This window comes from Anomaloglossus baeobatrachus, unplaced genomic scaffold (assembly GCF_048569485.1).
Source record: "Anomaloglossus baeobatrachus isolate aAnoBae1 unplaced genomic scaffold, aAnoBae1.hap1 Scaffold_781, whole genome shotgun sequence".
NCBI classification, from domain to species: Eukaryota; Metazoa; Chordata; class Amphibia; order Anura; family Aromobatidae; genus Anomaloglossus; species Anomaloglossus baeobatrachus.
The window spans coordinates 46309-63522 of NW_027445164.1; positions in this window are offsets into that span (position 1 = coordinate 46309).

Here is a 17214-nt window from a genome sequence, read left to right on the forward strand (position 1 = left end):
TAAAAAGGAAGGCCCTGACGATAGGGAGAGGGGACACTTCCTGCAACTCACCTGAGTTTGTACCCTATGGTCCCAAATGTCTCTATACGGGTCCTTCCCCCCATCATCATAACATACCTAGGCACTCATTCACCCTGGGTAGTGAGAAGGCTGGCAGGAGCAGTAGTCTCACCACTGCAATATTATAACACAAGGTAAAGGAGACAGGGAAAATAGACACAAAAAGGAAAAACACTTCAAGTTCTTCCAATGCAGATAAACACCACAGCAACAATAGTAACAACTCCTCAGCTTCTTCCAAAGATGTATGGAATGTTTGATCAGTGTTGGACAAAAATAAAATACGTTTTTAGTATAGATTATTACTTATGTTGTGCTCTGATCTGGAAGAACATGGATTTTTAGCACTTTGGGAACTTAGAAAACTTCACAGAATGGATTAATAAAGGTATAACTTGATTGCTGCCCATTATTTAGAGGAATGTAATATGTACATTGTGTAATGTTCAGCAGAGATTTGGGTAACAGAAGAATGACTTTCACTATCTACAATTGTTATTTTACTTGATAAAAATAAATTGTATTCACTGATAAAGGGGAGAATAGATCAATAGAATAATTAATCAATAGATGTAAGGATAAGAAAAATTGAGAGTTGTCACAATTTTATGGATCATTGTTGGAAATTTGGCTGACAACATCCACTTGTTACACGCCTGTCCCGTGTCTGGGATCTGCTCCTTCCCCCGCTCTGTTAAACGTTCCTGTGCCCCATGTTGGGCTTTGTAAGTAGCCGGACACGCTCCATGTGCTGAGCTTAACTGGCCTATATAAGGCTACCAAGATACACACCTGTGTCCTGGTATTAGGACTATTAGTCTGTGCACAGCGACCTGTCTGCAGTCTCCAGAGCATCTCCAGACTATCTGTGGCCTCCAGCACCTCAGCTACCAATCTGCCTGTGGCTTCCAGTATGTCTGCACCTGTCTGAGGTCTCCAGGACGTCTGCGGCTTCCATTACCTCAGCTACCAATCTGCCTGTGGCTTCCAGTATGTCTGTAACCTGTACCACATTCAAGTTAGTCTGCAGTTAGACTTTAGCTATTAGATGTTTATTCTTCTATGATGCACCAACGTACTGAATCGTACATAAGTTTAATTTGAAAAGAGGTACCCTGGACCACAAGTACTCACAATGAACATCTCAATGTCCTGAATAATATGTGCCAAACAATAATCAACTCTATGTATAGTTATTCACGTAAATCTGTTACATAATGCTATACGCGCATAATCAAACGTACTCAATCGTACCTACCGTAAGTTTAATTTGAAAAGAGGTACCTGGACCACAAGTATCAAAATGAACGTTGGGAAACTCAAACCTGTTATTTCAACGATGGGTATAGACTCAACCACTGAGACATACTAAAGTGTCTTATCTGCTTTTTAAAAATCTTAATGTGACTATGGCTGCTCTTCATACATCAGAACATTCCTAAGCCGGCAGCCTACAAATTTTACACGCATTAAAATTATCCACTGTATTTAAAATGCATGAATGTTGTACTTTTCACAATGATACAACTCACTTTAGTTGCATTTTATAGACATTACAAGGATTGTAACAGCTAAAATGTATGTCTAATTATCATAGTTTACTAAAACCATACTACTAAATCACCAGCCTTGATCAGGTACATAAAGCTTAATAATCCACATATTTTTAAATTATTGTAAGTTACATGACATACCGTATTTTTCGGACCATAAGACGCACCCTGGTTTTAGAGGAGGAAAATAGGAAAATGAAATTTTAAGAAAGAAATGTGGTCATGACCCATTGTTATGGGGCGAGGATCTGCTGCTGACACTGTTATGGGTGTAATGTCCCCAAATTCTCTACTAAGGTGCCGCTTCCTGGTAATGATCCTCCTGCCTTGTATATGATCCCCATGCTTGTATACATATGTCCCTCATCCTCGTATAGCCCCATCCTGCTCTATACTGCCATCCTGGTATGTGCTCCCATCCTGCTAAATACCCCTTCCTGGCGTCATCCTGCTATATACCTCCATCCTGGTGTATGGCCGCATCCTGCTATATACCCCCATCTTGGCATATGGCCACATCCTGCTCATAATATACCCCATCCTGGTGTATGGCTGCATCCTGCTATATACCCTCATCCTACTATATATCCCATCCTGCTATATACCCCCATCCTGCTATATACCCTCATCCATCCTGCTATATACCCCCATCCTGCTATATGGCCTGCATCCTGTGGCAAACAAAAAATAAACATTCATACTCGCCTTTCCTCACTTCCTGCAGCATCGCTCGTCTCCCTGTCTGTGCCAGCAGCAGTGCCGCTTACCTGTGTGGAGCCGGCCACGCTCCCTGCAGCATCACTTGTCCTCCTGTCTGTGCCGGCTGCTACTGTGTGTGTACTGTGGACACATGAGCACAGCGATGACATCATCGCTGTGAGCACCGCTAGTCTCTAAACACAGCCGAGGCTGGCAGACAGGAGGACAAGCAATGCTGCAGGGATCGTGGCGAGTATACTGATTCACTACACCCTGCGCTGATGATGATGCGCGGGGAGCAGTAAATACAGCCGCACATGATCACTCCAGGCTGTAGTTGCCAGGGGTGATCATGTTGTTTAGTATGCGCGCATCCTCCGTCCATCATCCCGCCCACCTGTCAGCGCTGACTTCAGAGCTGAGAGATAATAGGCGGGATGATGGGCGTGCATATTAAATGAGCGGGCCCATGTGGTCACGGTAGGCGTTGCTACAGCCTGCTCATGCCCCCGACGACCTGCTCCACCGCAGCACTCTCATTCCCCGCAGCCATACCCTACATTCAGACTATAGGACGCACCCCCCCACTTACCCCCAACATTTGGGAGGAAAAGAGTGTCTTATAGTCCGAAAAATACAGTAATAAGCATTTATAATATGTAAACTTTCTAATATTATTATCAATGGATTAATTTAATTTCACACAATTTGTGCCTATAAGGCCCGCAACACACATCCGTGCCTCCGGTACGTGTTTGGTACGTTTATGCACGTACCGGAGACACATTGACCAATGTTACCCTATGGGTGATGGCACACACACGTAAAATCACACGGAACGTGTGTCCATGTGGTAAGTACTTGTGTGCGTTTTCCCGCACGGATGACATGTCCGTTTTTAGAGGTCAGAACGCAGGCACGGACCCGCTAAAGTCAATGTCATCATCCGTTTGGCGCTCGGTCTTATATCTTCCCCTGTCGCATACTCACCGATCCCCGATCATCAGCGCGGCGAAGAACAGCTATTCCAAAGATACGCGGCTTCAATTAATTTGAAAATGCCAGCCGCTCATTATTCAATCTACTATTCCCTGCTTCCCCCGCCCACAGGCGCCTATGATTGGTTGCAGTTAGACACGCCCACACGCTGAGTGACAGCTGTCTCACTGCAACCAATCACAGCCGCCGGTGGGCGTGTATATACTGTGCAGTAAAATAATTAATTAATTAAAAAAAAATGACGTGCGGTCCACCCCAATTTTGATACCAGCCAGGGTAAAGCCATACGGCTGAAGGCTGGTATTCTCAGGATGGGGAGCTCCACGTTATGGGGAGCCCCGCATCCTAACAATATCAGTCAGCAGCCGCCCAGAATTGCTGCATCCATTTGATGCGATAGTTCTGGATCTCTACCCGGCTCTTCCTGATTTGCCCTGGTGCATTGGCAATCGGGGTAATAAGAAGTTAATGGCAGCAGCCCATAGCTGCCACTAAGTCCTAGATTAATCATTGCAGGCGTCTATGAGACACCCCCAATGATTAACCTGTAATTTAAAGTTAATAAACACACACAACGAAAAATCCTTTATTTGCAATAAAAAACACTAAAAAATACCCTCGTTCACCACTTTATTAAGCCCCAAAAACCCATCCATGTCCGGCGTAATCCACGGAGGTCCCACGTCGCTTCCAGCTCTGCTACATGAAGGTGACAGGAGCTGCAGAAAAACACCGCCGCTCCTGTCCGCTCCACACAGCAAGTGAGGTAAGTAGCGCGATAAGTGCTGATGTCACTCAGGTAACTCGCTTCCACCGCTGGATCCTCCAACTGTGACAGCAAGTCGCCCGAGTGACAGCGATGAAGTCACAGGTGAGTTGCGTTCTCGGGGGAGGACTCCAGCTGGCCACGGGTAGCCTGAGTGACAGCAGCGCTAATCGCGCTGCTCACTTCAGTCACTCGGGATTAGCGGTCACCGGTGAGTCCTTTATGGGTGACCGCTAATCAGTACGCGACACCCAGACAGAGCCGCGGTATGACAATGAGGTCAGGTGAAGTTCACCCGAGTTCATTCTCATCGCGCAACTCTGTCTGCTGTCAGCCGACATGTATCAATGACGTTGAGCATCACACACGGATCATTTCACACGGACATTACACGTACGCATACACAGCCATTCCACATGCACACACGGCTAGCATACACCATCACACGGATGTCATACGTACGGGAGAAACGCCCCTGAAAAACGGAACACGGACCCGAAAAACGGAATGTGAGACACGTACGTTTTTTATGCGGAAGTGTGTTTTTGGCCTAATACATAGTGTATGAATATCCATTTGAAGCACTACTTCCTTGCACAACAGATGTAAACAACATCTGAACAAAAACATGTGGGGGAGATTTTTGGTGACCACCACTGATTACCATAACCCCTATATAGGACTAGAGGGGAAATAAATCCCTGGTAGAGACTCAATAAGCATCATAAACCAAAGAAACGAGTCATTAACACTACCTTAATGCAGAAGGTGTACAAATTTTATTAATCAATTGCATAAAAAACACACAAATTAAAAACGATTCAAGGAGTGCTGGCGGAGATACAAAAAGAGAAGCATGCACCCCACTAGCTGAATATGTGTAGGAAACACATCATACCAAGGCTCGGAATAAGAGTGTCTACAGCAATACTACAAAGAGTTTTCCTCTCTAAAATGAATGCTCCGTGGTTTGTAAGTAGAGACACAAAAATACAAAAAGGTGCCAAATATAAATTAATGCTAGGCACTAAGATCAATTGCCTCAAACATAGCGTAAAATACTAAAAAATGATGATAAAGGGGGGAGAAGATGAAACTCACCCCAGGCACCAGAATAACGTAACCAAACAAATGATGCACAACAAGAGGATTAATTAGGACACATACCCATAATAGCCAAGTCAGCAAAAGAGGGGTGCAGCTCCACAGACCCCAAAGCGTTTCGTGAGGGCTTCTTCAATGGGGGTCACAACGGCAAAGTGTAATTCCCAGGGTATAAATACCCACCAAACAGCTGTTCCAAATCAAGCGGTAGCGACGCAAGTAACGGCGCATGCGCGGTCGGCTAGAACGAGTCGACCGGAAGCTGCGTCAGCACTCCATTGTCCGGGTCCGGGAGGGAAAACCCCTTCCGACATCATGACCGGTCCGTCACTGAATGGAGGCGTCGGTAGCAGCCAGGCAACGCAGGCCGAGCGCGCATGTGCACGGCGTCATCCACGATTGGACACAGATCCCACAGGAACCATCTTGGGAAGGTCGCATCAACCCTGGATGCAGACCGTCACCATGATGGGAAGGTCAATCAGGGAGCATAGATATCATCAGCCAAAGCTCAATAGAAATAACATCAGTACAGACACATATACAAATATGAAAAGACATAATAAGTCATTACATATAATGAACCAAGAAAAGGACAAAAGATATATACAGGTAAAAATTATACAAATAGACACTAGGTTCAGAAAGCAGGCCGATGTTTATCCAGAGTCCCATAGAAAAGGTTGTTGTTTTCATAGTCCATAGAATCAGGAATATATAAATAAGGGGGGGTAGCGTGGAAAAAAGTCCATTGGTAAATAGCCACAGCACTAAAAGGATTAAAGAAACCAGGAAAAAACACACAAATTAAAAATGTGGAAAAGAAGAACACATATCACTAATAAAGAAAGATGAATCAACAAAGAGGCGCCCTGGTGTTAACACTAGATATAGGATTCCTGTATGAGAAGGGAAAAGGGGGAAGGGGAAAAGGAGGGAGACCCGGGGGAGAGGGGGGGGGGAGAAGGGGGAACAGGAGTTATATATATAACACAGCTTCCTCCTTCCTGTGCAAATGTATTTGCATCTTTCAGACGTAAATACATTTGAACAGCGCGCCGGGACTAGGCCCCGCCCCCGACGTGCAGCAACGTGATGAGATCAGCACCTTGCTGACGTTTTCACAGTGCTGCGGGCGTCGGCACACAGGAGACATCAGGAAGCGGGAAGCGCTCCATGGAGGAGCCGAAGAGACAGGTTTAATTAATGGGGATGAGTGAGGAGAAGCTGAGGACAAATCATGGGGAACATTTGTGAAACAACACAGCTTTGTGACAGGCAGAGGGGGAGCGCTGTTTTCCGAGGGAGGGGGGAGGCAGGAGTGTGTAGTGATGGGGAAGTGTAATGTGTGTGTGTAGGGGGTGATGGGGGGTGCATTGTATTGTGTGTAGGGAGGGGGTAATGGAGGGTGCATTGTATTGTGTGTGGGGAGGGGTAATGGGGGGTGCATTGTATTGTGTGTGTGTGTGTAGTGGGTGATGGGGGTGTAATGTATTGTGTGGAGGGAGGGGGTAATGGAGCGTGCATTGTATTTGTGTGTGTTTGGGTAATGGGGGTGAATTGTACTGTGTGTGTGTGTAGGGGTAATGGGGGTGCATTGTATTGTGTGTGGGGAGGGGGTAATGGAGGGTGCATTGTATTGTGTGTGGGGAGGGGTAATGGGGGGTGCATTGTATTGTGTGTGTGTGTGTAGTGGGTGATGGGGGTGTAATGTATTGTGTGGAGGGAGGGGGTAATGGAGCGTGCATTGTATTTGTGTGTGTTTGGGTAATGGGGGTGAATTGTACTGTGTGTGTGTGTAGGGGTAATGGGGGTGCATTGTATTGTGTGTGGGGAGGGGGTAATGGAGGGTGCATTGTATTGTGTGTGGGGAGGGGTAATGGGGGGTGCATTGTATTGTGTGTGTGTGTGTAGTGGGTGATGGGGGTGTAATGTATTGTGTGGAGGGAGGGGGTAATGGAGCGTGCATTGTATTTGTGTGTGTTTGGGTAATGGGGGTGAATTGTACTGTGTGTGTGTGTAGGGGTAATGGGGGTGCATTGTATTGTGTGTGGGGAGGGGGTAATGGAGGGTGCATTGTATTGTGTGTGGGGAGGGGTAATGGGGGGTGCATTGTATTGTGTGTGTGTGGGGAGGGGTAATGGGGGGTGCATTGTATTGTGTGTGTGTGTGTGTGTAGTGGGTGATGGGGGTGTAATGTATTGTGTGGAGGGAGGGGTAATGGAGCGTGCATTGTATTTGTGTGTGTTTGGGTAATGGGGGTGAATTGTACTGTATGTGTGGAGGGGTAATGGGGGTGCATTGTGTGTGTGTGTGGGTGATGGGAGTGCATTGTATTGTATGTGTGTGTGTGAGGAGGGGTAATGGGGGTGCATTGTATTGTGTGTGTGTAATGGTGGTGCATTGTATTGTGTGGGGGGGAGGGGTAATGGGGGTGCATTGTATTGTGTGCGTGTGTAATGGGGGTGCATTGCACTGTGTGTGTGCGCGTGTGTGTGGGGAGGGGTAATGGTGGTGCATTGTATTGTGTGTGTATGTGTAATGGGGGTGCATTGTACTGTGTGTGTGTGTAATGGGGGTGCATTGCACTGTGTGTGTGTGTGTGGGGAGGAGTAATGGGGGTGCTTTGTATTGTGTGTGTGTGTGTGTGTGTAATGGGGGTGCATTGTACTGTGTGTGTGTGTGGTGAGAGGTAAAGGGGGTGCATTGTATTTTGTGTGTGTGTGTGTGTGTGTGTGTGTGTAATGGGGGTACATTGTACTGTGTGTGTGGAGGGGTAATGGGGGTGCATTGTATGTGTGTGTGTGGGGGGGAGGGGTAATGGGAGTGCATTGTATTATGTGTGTGTGTGTGGGGGGGGGGGCGCGGAGTCATTAATCGAGGACTAATTAGTGTGATATCAGGGATATTAGTCCTGGCCTGTCCGCGCAGGTACAATCCCCTGTAGTGACTGCAGAGCTTGTAGAGTGATTAGGACACAGGTATGTGGCGGAACAATCCACAAATCAGGGAAGCAAAGAGCAGAAAATACATCAAGGTCTGCTACACACTGCAAAAATGTGTCACATAGTGCCATACAGTACTCACATAGTGCCATACAGTAGTCACATAATGCAATACAGTGCTCCCATAGTGCCATACACTGTCACATTATGCCATACAGTGCTCACATAGTGCCATACAGTGCTCACATAATGCCATAGTGTCACATAATGGCATACAATACTCACATAATGCCATACAGTACTCACATAGTGCCATACAGTAGTCACATAATGCCATACAGTACTCACATAATGCCATACAGTACTCACATAATGCCATACAATACTCACATAATGCCATACAATACTCACATAATGCTATAGTGTCACATAATGCCATATTATACTCACATAATGCCATACAGTACTCACATAATGCCATACAGTGCTCACATAGCGCCATACAGTGCTCACATAGCGCCATACAGTGTCACATAGTGCCATACAGTACTCACATATACAAGTGCAGAAATATATTACACATTCACCACTCGAAAAGTGGGCCTGTGTACCCCCAAATGCCAGGGCTGAATTTTAGTCCCAGTCCGGCCCTGCTTAGGGCTCATGCGCACATTGCGTCCTGGCCAGTGCAGAAATAAATGCACCCTCTGGCAGACGTGACGCTGTGTGTTGACAAAAAGAATGCATCCAAAACGCATGTATTTTGAATGTATTTTGCATGGATTTTACATGCGTTTTGGATGCATTTTTGTCAGTGCGATCCCCCAGCTCTGCTACATGCCCACTGACAGCAGACACAGACAGAGCCAGGCAATGAGAATGAACTCGGATGAACTTCACCCGACTTCATTGTCATCCCGCGGCTCTGTCTCTGTGTGCTGTCATGAACTCAGATGAACCTCCGACGTCAGTGCCAGGACACAGGAGTTCGCAGCAGTGACGTCAGAGCTTCACCCGATTTCACTGACATAGCGCGTCTCTCTCTCTCTGTGTCGCAGCCTGATTTGTGGTCACACGTGAAGGACTCACCTGCGATCGCAAATCCCGAGTGACTGCAGTGAGCCGCGCGATCAGCTGTGCTTTCACTCAGGTTACCCGCGGCCACAAATGCAGCCTTCCACCTGAGAACGGTGGCCGCGAGTAACCTGAGTGACAGCACAGCTGATCGCGCGACTCACTGCAGTTGCTGCATGGCGCTCACAGGAGCGGTGGTGTTCTTCTGCCACTCCTGTCAGATTCCGATGTAGCAGAGCTAAAAGCGTCGTGGGACCTTGCGTGGATTACGTCAGACCTGGAGGTGTTTTTAAGGGGTTAATAAAGTGGTGAAAGAGGGTGTTTTTTTGTCTATCATTGCAAATAAAGGATTTGTTGGATGTGTGTGTTTATTTTCTTTAACTTACAGATTAATCATGGAAGGTATCTCGGGGAGACGCCTGCCATGATTAACCTAGGACTTAGTGGCAGCTATGGGCTGCTGCCATTAACACCTTATTACCCCATTTGCCACCGCACCAGGCTAATTCGGGATGAGTCGGGTAGAGTCCCGGGACTGTCGCATCTAATGGATGCGGCAATTCCGGGCGGCTGCTGGCTGATATTGTTAGGCTGGGGGGCTCCCAATAACATGGGGCTCCCAATCCAGAGAATACCAGCCTTCAGCCGTGTGGCTTTACCCTGGCTGGTATCCAAATTGGGGGGACTGCACGTCGGGTTTTTTTTTTATTTATTTTTTTTACTGCTCGATATAGACACGTCCACCGGCGGCTGTGATTGGTTGCAGTGAGACAGCTATCACTCAGCGTGGGGGCATGTCTGACTGCAACCAATCATAGGTGCTGGTGGGTGGGGGAAGCAGGGAATATGAGATGGATTAATGAGTGGCCAGCATTTTCAAAAAGGGAGAAGCCACCACAGTGTGAATGCTGTGCAGCACCACGCCGGTGATTGGGGAGTATGAGAGAGGGGGTGGGAGGGAGAGACCGACATGGACAGAGAGAGAGATAGAGGCAGAGAGAAACCGAAAGACCTGCGTTTATTATGTTAAAAATACATGCGGATCGCAACAAAAATGCAGTGCAAACGCACTGCTTAGTATTTTGGCAGTGTTTTTCTACAACTCATTGATTTCAATGGGTGTAGAACGCTGCCAAAACGGACAAAAGAAGTGACATGCTGCTTTTCTAAACGCAGAGATTTTGTCAAATTTTTGACAATCAAAACGCTGCGTTTCAAAAAGCATTGTGCGCATGGATTTTGAATGATTCTCATAGACTTTGCTGGGGAAGCAGAACGCATGCACTTTGACAATGTGACACTGCTGCTCAAAACGCTGCAGAAACGCAAAAAAATAAGCAACGTGTGCATGAGCCCTCACTGTCAAAAGGTTTTTATTCCAAAATCTAATCTGTGACACGTCCCAATTAGTTTCACCCCATTGCTTTTAGTCTTTCCTTGTGCAAATGAGAATAGGGCTGACCCCTCTACAGTGGGACAGCCCTTCAGATATTTGTAGATGGCTATTAAGTTTCCTCTCTATTTTCTTTATTTGCAAGCTAAACATTCCCAAATCCTGTAACCGTTCCTCATAGGACATGGTTTGTAGACCTTCACCATTCTGGTCGCTCTTCTCTGAACTTGCTCCAATTTGTTGAGGTCTTTTTTAAGACGTGGTGCCCAGAATTGCAGATGAGGTCTGACCAAAGAGTAGAGGATGATAATTGCTTCATTTGATCTGGGCTCTGTGTTTCTGTTAATACATCCCACAATTGTGCTTGTCTTTTTTGCTGCTGCATCACATTGTTGACTCATGTTCAGTCTGTCATGTATTAGTATACTATTAGTAGTACTAGATTTCAAAGTGTTGACATTAATTTTTTTCACATAGGCTAAGTGATGTGGAAGACTACAAAGTAAGCTCGTAGGTTGCATGTGTGACGCCCTGGACTAGCCCGGTAGTCACAGGTATGACACTGCCCACACCCCCTCCCCTAGACAGGTCCATCCGTCAAACTGTGGACTACCATTGGGAAACCATCATAGTCAAGTCAGTTAAAAGGTGCAGGGAAAGACAGCCGCCAGCACCTGTCTGGGGAGAACACAGAAGCAGCAGCCGGCTGCGGGACCCGTCCATCCAGCCGTTTGGTTTACCGAGGACTTTGTGCATTTTTGTATCTGAGTGAGTACAACTGTGCCATCTAGCACCGCGCCGCACTGTCCCTGCGACCCTGCACCCCAGCCATCCAGCCTCCCCGCATCACAACCGGGCCCCGGGATCACCAACCCCTACCCACGGAGGGGACAACACCCTAGCTGCTCCCTACCATCGCTCCCGGGATCCCCGTCACCAGCAGCGGTGGTGCCACCATCACCACGACCCGTGGGTGGCGTCACGAACAATGTTCCCCAAACAAACCACCCCTTTTCACTCACGGGCGAGGAGCGCTGCTCGAGTCCCCGGGTCCGGCCCACTGCTTGAGCCACCGAGCAGCAGCAGCAGAGAAAAGCCCCGGACCCGCGCGTAGCGAGCGCGGCCCCTCCGCCCGCGATAACTTGGCGTCACGAACAGGATAGAACCAGTCTACCTACCGGTAGAAGTGCGCCTTGCATTCCCCGGCGGCGGCCGAAAAACTCGAAGTTCCGCCATCTTTTGGCGTGCAGATTTCCCGCTTGAGCGTCTTCCCCGATCAGTGAAGGCGCGAAAGTGAAGCCCCGCCCCTGAAGCCGGAAGTGCGCAGAAGAACCAAGGGGGGACGGATGGAGAGATGGCGGCGTCCTCGGGTTGGAGCGCAGGAGCGCCCGCCACCGGAGCGTTGAGGCTCTGGAGAAACAGAGGAGGAGGAGCTTTTGAAGACTGCGGCCCGGGTGAGCTCCCCGCCGGGACCGCTGCTTGGCTGGAGCGGGAGCTGGGCTGGTTTTGCCTGAAGGTGAGGGCGCAGAGCCTGCAGCAGCTGCTAGATTGGAAGGCGGAGGTACGCAGAATCGTTGCCGTGGTGTGGGCCCGTGAGCAAGGGGCCGCTTCGCGATTAAGCCACACAAGCTCCTGAACCAGCCTTGATTGAGTGGGAGCCGGGGTCCAGTGCTGCAGCGGGAGGTCCAGAGAGGGTGCAGCTGATGGAGGAAGAGGCCCCGAGCACGCTACCCCCGCCACCATTTCCAGTGGCTATCCGTGGCTCCGGAATGAGTTGCATATGGAAGGAGAACCCGATGTATCGTCCGGTACCCGACCGGGCCGACCCCCCGCGGTGGTAGCCGCCCTGAAAGCATGGAGTTTTCACCGAAAAGAAAGAAAGTTGTCCCCGTTGGGACCCTCAGCATGTTGATTGTTCCGGTTATGAATGACTGAATGCTAATCACCGAGTTGTAACCTGATTGCCGTCCGTTTTCAAAAAGAACCGTTGTTCCCAGTTAAATTAAGCCCCCACCGCATGAGGAACTGCTCATGGACAAGGCCGAGAACTTGCAAGCCAGCCACGGACTTGTAGCCTTGTAAATAAGTTTTGTGGGCTGGGAACCGTTGCCGCCTCCGGAGAGGCAGGTTGGAGGAAGGACCCGCAGGGTCCGGTCACCACCAGGACCGGTGACCATCCTCCGGGGGTCAGGGGTCCTCCTTGACGTGGGGTCCCCTGAAATAGCAGCCAGGTGCGAGACACCGTACCCGTTCTCGCTCGGGTGACCTGGACCTGGACTGGGGTGAAAGGGGTACTGCCCACTTCTTAGGGGCAGCATCAAGGTTTAGGTTGCTTGGGTGGGAGAGCGGAAGACCGTCCGTTGTTAATAAAAATGTTTTTATATGTTTTATATGTTAGCAACGTTTAAGAAAAGCCTCCCGTCAGGGAAGATAAAAGAATGCATATTGTTTACCTGTTAATGTTTATATCTTTTGCCGTTTGAAAAATAAAACCGGTGATGGACGGGCAGCCCGCGGACAGTCTGCATTTCACCAAGGGGCAATGTGACATCCTTGACTAGCCAGGTAGTCACAGGCATGACACCGCTCACACCCCCTCCCCTAGACAGGTCCATCCGTCAAACTTAAAAATCCTTGTTGCCTCCTCCAGGGGCTGATGTCCAAACCAGGTGGGGTGGAGCCAGAAGGTTGGCCCCACCGACCGAGGAGTTCACAGTCCTGAAGGCGGGGAAAAAACGAGCAGATAGTGTCAGGGAGTCGAGGAGAGAGGAGTGAAGTGAGGAGCCCAGGGTGGGCAGGAGAGAACTGAAGTGGAGAGGAGTAGAACTGCTGGTGTCTGGGACGGAGCCCAGGCACCGTGAGCAAGGTCGGCAGACGGTGGTGGCCGTCTGCAGGAGTAGGTGCAGGTCGGTGACACCGAAGGACCGGAGAGCGGCAGTGACCCGCCGGTACCGAGCTGGGAAGCAGAACCTGTATTAGCACAAGAGGGCAGGGCCATCGGACCCCGACCAGGCTAGAAGCCGCCGGCAAAGGTCAAATCTGAGTGTGACCGGAACCCCCGAGGTTCCCTAACTACCAAGTCCCGTCAGAAGGCAACCGCCCAACCCGTCCAGATAGAGAGCCACCGCTAAGGGCTAGAGATCCAAAGGGCCAGCGCCTGCGGGCAACGAGAGCTCCCTTGGGCCAATACACCAGGGAGTGGACTACCGTTGGGAAACCATCATAGTCAAGTTAGTTAAAAGGTGCAGGGAAAGACAGCCGCCAGCACCTGTACGGGGAGAACACAGAAGCAGCAGCCGATTGCGGGACCCGTCCATCCAGCCGTTTGGTTTACCGAGGACTTTGTGCATTTTTGTATCTGAGTGAGTACAACTGTGCTATCAGGCACCGCGCCGCGCTGTCCCTGTGACCCTGCACCCCAGCCATCCAGCCTCCCCGCATCACAACCGGGCCCCGGGATCACCAACCCCTACCCACGGAGGGGACAACACCCTAGCTGCTCCCTACCATCGCTCCCGGGATCCCCATCACCAGCAGCGGTGGTGCCACCATCACCACGACCCGTGGGTGGCGTCACAAACAATCTTCCCCAAACAAACAAACCACCCCTTTTCACTCACGGGCGAGGAGCGCTGCTTGAGTCCCCGGGTCCGGCCCACCGCTCGAGCCACCGAGCAGCAGCAGAGAGAAGCCCCGGACCCGCACGTAGCGAGCGCGGCCCCTCCGCCCGCGACACATGTACAGCAGCTGACAGTGTCAGCCCGCCTGTGGAAATGCGAGTTTGCTCTGCAGTAGAACACAGCAGCCCGTGCCTACGATCAGGGTTCGGGGTGCTACCAACTTTTGCTTTTTTCACCATGTGGAGAACAGTCGGGCCAGAGCAACAGAAATTGACATGTTGCAGCTCAGAAAGCCACACCTCATATCAATTTATGGAGCAGAGAAAAGAAGCTCAGTGGGCAGGAGATTTCTATAAATCCATCCACTGTGCTTGTACTGAAAAATGGAAAAACACGCTACTTCCAAAACGTTGCAAACACTGACTGTGCACAAACCCTTACAGTCCCAAACCAGATTGAGCATGGTCTTTACTGCTGTCATGATGTCTATGAGAATTCAGACAGGCTGTGCACACGTTGCTTTCTTTTTCATTGCAGTTTTTGTGGAAGAAAAAAAAGCAGCAGCATGTCAATTCTGTTTGTCTTTTGTCCCTGCGTTTTGGAGGACTGGTAGATCAATCCCCCACTGATTCCGGGTCATTGGGGGATTGATCCCCGATGTCTGGTCAGATGCTGGTCCCCATGTAAAGTCTATGGGGACCAGAATCCGGCACATAGGGGTAGGAACAAGCCCTACATACTCACCAATCACCGGCGCGGCTGTCACACTGCTCCTGCGGCCTCTCATTCTTCTTCCTGGGCAGCTCATTAGGCTCATACATATTCCCAGCTTCCCCCGCTCACTGGTGGCTGTGATTAGTTGCAGTCAGATGCGCCCCCACGCTGAATGACAGCTGTCTGACTGCAACCAATCAGACGCCGGTGAGTGGGTCTATATTGTACAGTAAAATAAATAACAGCGTGCAGTCCCCTCAATTTTGATACCCAGCGAAGATAAAGCCTCACAACTGGTGGCTGGTATTCTCAGACTGAGGAGGCCTATGGTTATTAGGCTGCCCCCCCAGCCTAAAAATATCAGCCTGCAGCCTCCCGGATCGCTGCATCCATTAGATGTGACAATCCCAGCACTTTACCCAGATCATCCAGATTGCCCTGGTGTGGTAGTAATCAGGGTAATAAGGAGTTAATAGCAGTCCACAGCTGCCACTAAGTCCTAGATTAGTGATGGCAGCGTCTATGAGACCCCATAGAAGAGAGGAAATCCAGCAACAGCTTCATTAAAAGAAACTTTATTAAAGACAGTGAAAAAGCATGATGTGAAAAAAAAGTACACCCTGTCTATCACCGCGTTTCAGACAACTGCTCTTAATCATGACAATATCAAAGTGAATGCGGCCACTTATAAAACCCACACAACCTCTGAGGGGGGACACACACCGTCACCGAATCATCAAATCACCAAGACACCAGCAAATGACAACTACAATGATAGATTACAAGAAGCATCAATACACACATTATATAAGTACACCCCATATAATACACAGTACAGGGAATATATAAGTACACCCCATATAATACACAGCACAGAGAATATATAAGTACACCCCATATAATACGCAGCACAGAGAATATATAAGTACACCCCATATAATACACAGTGCAGAGAATATATAAACAGAGATATCCTCTTATGTCACTTGTGGGATTCTCTCCAATAGATGAAACCTTCATATTCAGTGGATGAGGAAGAATTCTCTGTGGAGCCGATATTGCCCCGAACTCTATAAAGAAAAATGACCAATAATTAGTAATAATAATAATAATAATAATAATAATAATAATAATAATAATAATAATGCCACAAATTCCCATAAACTGTGTATAATGAATGCGCTGATAATCACCTGGTAATAAACCCATCAGTATCAGTCACAGATCATTGTGGAATTCAGCCTTATGTGATCTCTGGTTCCACCTTTAATATCCAATGGGCTTCCCTGTTATATAGTGACTGCTCCAATCCCCTCCTCCTGGATCTCCCCCCCCCCCCCGCTCCATGCCTCTAACGGGAAAAGAGGAAAGGGACCCCGGGTTCTGCTCTGTGTGTGTGGAAAGCCATGATAAAACAGACATTGACCCCTTCATAGCAAGAGGCCGAGGAGCCGCGCCCCACCCAAGAGGCCACATCCTGAACGTTCTGCAATGCGGTACAACATAATATAATTACAGACGTCACATGAAGCGAGATATAAGAGGAGTTGTATTACAATTAATGAATTGCTTCATAGAAGAACACGAGACGTCAGAATTACTAAAGGGAGTAACACTAAATACCGGCACGAGCTGCACGTCCTGACCACACTGGAGATTACCATTATGGCTGGATGGATATAGGAAGAAACAAAGAGGCTGGGGACAGGCAGGACACATTGCACTCTCCCCCCTCCACCACAGACAGAGCATTGCACTCTCTCCCCTCCTCCCCCCATAGACAGAGCATTGCACTCTCCCCTCCTCCCCCCATAGACAGAGCATTGCACTCTCTCCCCCCTCCACCACAGACAGAGCATTGCACTCTCTCCCCTCCTCCCCCCATAGACAGAACATTGCACTCTCTCCCCTCCTCCCCCCATAGACAGAACATTGCACTCTCTCCCCTCCTCCCCCAATAGACAGAGCATTGCATTAACTCCCCTCCTCCCCCCATAGACAGAGCATTGCACTCTCTCCCCTCCTCCCCCCATAGACAGAGCATTGCACGCGCTCCCCTCCTCCCCCCATAGACAGAGCATTGCACTCTCTCCCCTCCTCCCCCCATAGACAGAGCATTGCACTAACTCCCCTCCACCACAGACAGAGCATTGCACTCCCCCTCCATAGACAGAGCATTGCACTCTCCCCCCCCATAGACAGAGCATTACACTCTCTCCCCTTCTCCCCCCATAGACAGAGCATTGCACTCTCCCCTTCTCCCCCCATAGACAGAGCATTGCACTCT